The 6,266-nt window shown below is 38.9% G+C and overlaps 1 long non-coding RNA gene across 1 annotated transcript; it reads left to right on the forward strand.

Annotated features, from left to right (window-relative positions):
* The first annotated feature begins 5,260 nt into the window (after positions 1–5,260).
* Positions 5,261–6,266, forward strand: LOC307252495. The gene is made up of 3 exons (XR_013844929.1): positions 5,261–5,326; positions 5,608–5,747; positions 5,899–6,266. It is a non-coding gene; the product is annotated as an uncharacterized lncRNA (long non-coding RNA).

Raw genomic sequence — 6,266 nt, forward strand, 5'->3', positions numbered from 1 at the left:
GATCGAGGATGATGAAGGTGGAAGAAGAAGAAGAAAACTGTATGGATAAGCTCTCTAAGCCTTTCTCCACTGTGCCAGCCCTGTGTGCACTAATTCAACAATGGGTTCACCGATCAGAAAACAATATCTTGGTCAGTGGCAGTGAACCAGGTGTAACGAGGCAACTAGTGAAAACACCTGGAGGAAAGAGAATAGAGAATGAGAAAGGAATAAAATCTATTCAGGAAGCAGGAAAAGAGGGACAGTATATAATAACATGGACTAAGTACATAGATGGCATTAGTGCTCCAATTAAATTCTATCGTTTTTTTAGATTATTGTACACATTCTTGTGAAATGCTGCAGTTGGCATAGACACATATATTTCAGTCAAATATGAGGTTCTCAACTTCTAATGTTTGAACATTATCCCACTTTAAAAAATAGGATCAACAGCCTCTCATGTGCCACTTAAATTTAAACCTTCAAATCAATGTTTGCATTAATCTTAAAACAAGACAGGAACCGCTAGCCTTATATTATATAGAAAAAATGCTGTGTTGCTACTCAATACTAATGGCACTAATAATTTCAAGATAATTAAAACTATTTAAAATGGAAAAATACGTGTACAATTACTATAATACAGCTAACAATACACAATAATGCAAATGAATTTTACACACCTTACCTCTGTGTCAGATGTTCGGAGCACTTCAGTATTACCATGTCACCATTCCATATTAACACATTATATTGTGTGAAGATCTATTTGTTTCCTGCGTCATCTGAAATCCTCAATAGTGTATGTGACTGTGTGCCCTTGTTCCTTCCTTTTATATTTACCATGACGTTGGCGGGGACAGACCATACTGCAACTCCCACACACCGTGCATTTTTTGCTCGTTTGTGTAAAGATGCATCCATCCATCCATCCATCTATCAATCTAACCATTCTTATGAATGGTTCTTCAACAGTGACACACCCTGAGAGGGTTGCGAGTCTATTACATGGCTAAAACAGACACAAAGACCATTTACATCTATGTGTGTCTTCAGTTAAAAGATTGGTGTGTCACAGCGTGGAACTTGTGATTCAGCGGGGAACTTAGATGTTGTAACTTTTCACACAGATTGCCATATAGCACAGGTTTACAGACACAATGGTTGCACACATGGGAGGATCACTTTATTATCAGGACTGTGAAGATGTGAAATGAATGTAAGAAATCAATTAAATTCAATTAAATTCAATAAAAAAAACATTTATTGTCTATCACAACATTGACTTCTGTTTTATGGCTCAAACAACATCAGTTCAATAAAATAGTAATGAAAGGTCGAAAGCAATCTTGACCTTCCATCTCTCTCAATCAATAGTGTCCTCTTATCTCTGTGTCACCATGGTAGTGGTATGTCATCTGATTGAGTTATGACTAATCTGGAATTACAGATAAGACCGTGAAAAAACAATCCAATACATCATAAGTCATCCAACTTTTACCTGTATACGTGCCCATCTACTGTGGCCGACTGAGAAATCCTGCACCACAGCATATTTCGCATCCAACCTCTCAGTCTCAGTAAAAACAACACAGTCAAGAGGGTCAACTCTCCATTGTTTGTCTTGGATACTGAAGTAGCTGTAGCTTTCCTCTCTTCATTGACATTTTGAAAGGGCCATGTCGTACCGCCTCCACAAGTGATTGCGAAAGTTTGGGGAAAAACTAGTCAGAAAGATTGTCGACAGTTACAATTCTACAGTAAATTTCCCCAGTTAGTAACAGGGTGTGTGGCATCATACATCTACAGAGCCCTCTGACTCTGTATATTTACAGAACAAACGTACCTTTAAGCTGCCTTTAAAAAAATATATATATATGCGTAAACTCTTAGTAAACTACCGTACTAAATTATTTAATGAATCATTGATTTTAGCTGCCTCCGTTTCATGGTCCTGGTTGTTTGCCCACTGTGGCATGTAATTAGCCTACAGTGCTGTAGTAAAGTGCTGTTGCTTCCATCGCCTTCACGTGTAGATGTAGCATCCCTGAGTGTGCACGTGTATGAATGCATGTCCTGTTTCTCATGTCACGAGTTTGAGAAAATAGTATTTCAATGTACCGATCACTTCTTGATAAAGTGTACTAGTGCAAAGATAGCACGTTCAAAGCAGATAAATTACACACTTTTTTTTAGAAGGGTCAGGTCAGATGGGAACAATGAACTTGGGTGTCACCCATACATACCTGCTGACATACCTGTTCATTCCAGCAACTCTGTCAAGTAAGCTGCATAAACATTGCTAAAAGCAGCTTAAATCATGAATTGACAGATGAGCCTCCAAACTATGAATGCGTGTAAATCACATACCAGCCCATTGTCTTTAGAAAAAATATATCTTGCAATCTGGACTGTAGAGCATTTAATCACATTGACAGATGTTTCCTCAATTTTGTTTTCAAAGCTTTCCAGGTTTAAAGTACAGTATAAACTTATCTTCTTTAAAATGTCATTTCATATGCCTTTATTCTGTTATTTTGAACTGCCATTCATTGTAATAGCTTAATAGGCTTATTCAGTTTACTTTTCATTGCAACATTTGGTTTTACTGTTATCACATTTGAAGCCCCACAATTGTCAAATTACAGAAATGTGTTATTTAAATATATATATATAATTATTTAAACCTACATCTATCAACAAGCCAGCTAACTGTGTTAATTTTGGCTTGTTAGGTTAGCTAAAATGTTCTAGTGGCTGTTCCAAGAGTTTGCTTCATTAGTGTTCAGTGCAGGACATGGGTGATTCAGATGACATGCAATGGATGGTACAGTTTTTCATTCATTGGTATACCCATGTCATTATCATATAATTATTGAGTTCATTGGAAATGTTGGCGAGGAATATAACAAAGGATGCTTGGGGAAAATAGAGAATAGATGCAGCAAAGGTTTAAATGTGCGACTAAAACTAAGCTGAAGAAACAACTGTGAAAAAGAAATAGAAGAGTACAATTCATTAATGTTTTCAAACTTTTATTTTATCAACTGATTTGTGATAGAGGTCACATCTCTTGATTAACTAAGTTTTCTTTATCAGGTATGTTTTTTTACTCATAATATAAACATATAACCACATTTTCCTCTGTTTCTATGTATGCCGTTTAAAACAAAAATCCATTCTCCAGGCTAAATTGTGATTGCATCCAATTGTAAAGCTCACAGGACCAACTTCATTTGAAATCAAATCTTGCCCTTTAAAAGACAACTGTAGCAGGAGAGTAAGTACTGTTATGCAGAGATGTATTTCGGTAATGAACAATTTTCCTTTGGTTATCCATTACCTTAACAATGACAAAGGGTAGCAAAAGAGATACAATGAGAACACAAGTGATGCTAAAAATGATCCAAAATTCATCCATTGGCATTGCAGTTATTGAATGTAAGGTATTGCTCTCTCTGTCATAAACGCAGTTCAGGTTGCTCTTTAGTCTGTAGACGACTTTACACCTCGGTGTATCTGTCTCTGTGTCAGTGACTGTGAAAACCTCATAGGGAGGAATGAGCACCTGGCCTTGTTGTTTCAGGGCTGAGTAGTGTGTAATGTCAGCACCAAAACATGTGTACACTTGAAAACATGAAGCCTTTCTCGTGCCGTTCCAACCGTCAGACGCCAATATGAAAGTGCTGAACCGAATCAGTTTGTCAGAAATGTTCAGATTTAACAATGTGTCTGTTCTGTAGTTTGTACTAAGGCATGTCACCTGACTGTGCTTCAGAATCTGAATGGCTTCACTGAGGCAAACATACAGGGAGGAGCGGGGCTCAAACGTCTCCTTTGGTTTTGCTTCAGTCTCAAGGTCTTGCTTGACAGGTTGCAGCATAACGTCTGTGTACATGTATATGGAAGTCGACTGACGTTTCTCCAAGTACATGTGTACGGGCTGTGCAGCTTTTTGCTCAGCATTGCTCCAGTCCTGACTAACATTACTGAGTGTATCCCATTTCTCCTTCATGGCTTTATCAGTCACAACCGTAGCTTTGGCTCTGCAGTCGTCATACATGGTGTCACCCAGCTCATAGGTCAGATCCGGATTAGAATGCTGAAATTAGGAGAAACATGTTAAATATTCATGCAGTCCATTGAAACATGCTGTATACCTAATGATATTTATTTGCATATAACCTGTTTTGCACAGTCCACTTTTTTGTCTTCAAAAACAAACAAAACAATATTGTTAAATACCTCTCCAACAATGTCCTGCCTGCGGGATGTCAGATATATGACAGCAAAGATCAGCAGTCCCACCAAAAGAGCGATTGAAGTAATGGCACATGCAGATATGGCTTTTCTCTGACACGTTTGCCTCTCCCAATGAGGCATTGCACATCTGATTGGAACAGTGGAAATCTGTTGTTCGGGAAGAAATAGCATTGTGGTGGATTTAGTAAGGCGTCCCACATGCAAAATGCACTGGATGTAAAAACAGGTGAATGAATGTGAACGAATGTCTGGTGGAGAAGTATGAGGGCATCTGGTGAATGTCTCAGGAATGGCAGATCTGGGAGATTGATAAAACAAATACCTGTTCTGGGAGGAGTGAGCAGGGTCTGGAGACAAGAAAACACTGAAACAAAGAATGTTTTTATTTATTTACCACAAACCACACCCTGAGTCTTTTTTAATTTTTTTTTTATCTTAGAAGATGATCTTTTTCAGTGTGCATAATGTCTCCTGTTTTAGTCAGTGCTTTCCTGCGTGTTGTGCAACTCAATGCCTTATTGGCTGGTTGGTGTGTGTCCCTGATGAAGCTACCAAACAGGATCTACTAGTGTTACCTCGTGTAGACACTCCCTATGGCACAGCAAAACAGTGACATGACAGAGGAGCCAGTGTGAAGCCAGGGTTAACCCTTGACAAATACATACATGGCCTAGCACGTGGTCCTACAAACTAGATTTAAAAAAACGCAATTCCCAGCCCACATTGCAAAATTATATTAAAAACACAGTCTTGTCCTCTGGGCTATAGACAAAATGTATATAATGTCAAAGAGGCAAAAGATCACATTCCGGTTTACATTTTAAAAAGCTGCCCTATTTTTAGGGAATCAGGGACATAACAATGAATAAAAATTTAAAAACATTTTCTTTTGTTAAGTGATTTCAAATCATAAACCAAATACTGTAACACAGGTTCCTATTAACCCCCGGAGCCTCGTGTCTGTGCTGTGTGGTTGTACCTGTAAATCCTGTGTGCTGGAACTGCTCTGATGACAAACAACACCAGACCACACTATCACAGGAATAGAATGCTGCTGTTGAGAGCTCTTAGCCGGCAAAAGGTAAGCCAAAAACAGATTACATACATTGATAGGTGGAAAATATGAGAATGTTTTATGTAGATTAGACAACAAGGAAATGGAGTGTGGCTCCGGACAATTTATCATTTGACTCCTACATTCCAGCCACTTTAACTTGCAGGTACAAACTTAATCAATGCGAATGCAAATAGAATAATACCCAGGTTGGTGCATATTCATCATGAGGAGTAAGACACATATTTTCACTTGTTTTAGCATTTTTTGTTTAATCATAAGGGGTATTTTTTTCCCTTGTGATTCAGATATGAAGTTTGGCAGAGGACCACTGTGTAAGCGCAAGTCACTGAGAAACTGTGCAACCCTTTGTATGTTGTTCCCGCTGGCGCTCCTATTGTATCGTGACCCATTTCTTCTACTCTGGTGGCCTCCGAAACCTGCAGAGGTGACAGTTCTTTCTTTCACATGCACCAAAACTAATGCACAAATGTACCTGTGTTACCTCTTACTTGTGAGAAGAGCAGCAAAATATTCAAAACCTTCTGCGATTGTGATGTTGCTCACTGTAGTGATTGTTTTGCTCTGTCACTATACAGCCTGGCCACAGTTTGCCTCTGGATATGGCCACACATTCCATTGACGACATGTATGACGGCTGCCGAGCTGAAAAGGCCTCTATGATCGACTCGTTTGGTGTGTTCGAGTGGCACCACAACTCAAGGTTCAGTTTAGCCTGGGCTTCAGCTGAAACAAAGGCAAAGAAACCTGTGCACCAGGACCTTAAAGAAGAGCATGCAATCGTTTTATTCATGTACACACAGGAGAAACATGTCCAACACAAACATGCGTTTTGGGACTTTCACCTTGGTGGCTTTGAGCAAGCAGTCGTTGGATTTGAATGGCAATGGCTCTTGTTTCGAGATCTACTCATGCTTTGGTGCTGATATAACCTATTACTCTGCTA

Source organism: Ammodytes marinus, assembly GCF_949987685.1.
Source record: "Ammodytes marinus genome assembly, chromosome: 6".
Classification (NCBI taxonomy): Eukaryota; Metazoa; Chordata; class Actinopteri; order Uranoscopiformes; family Ammodytidae; genus Ammodytes; species Ammodytes marinus.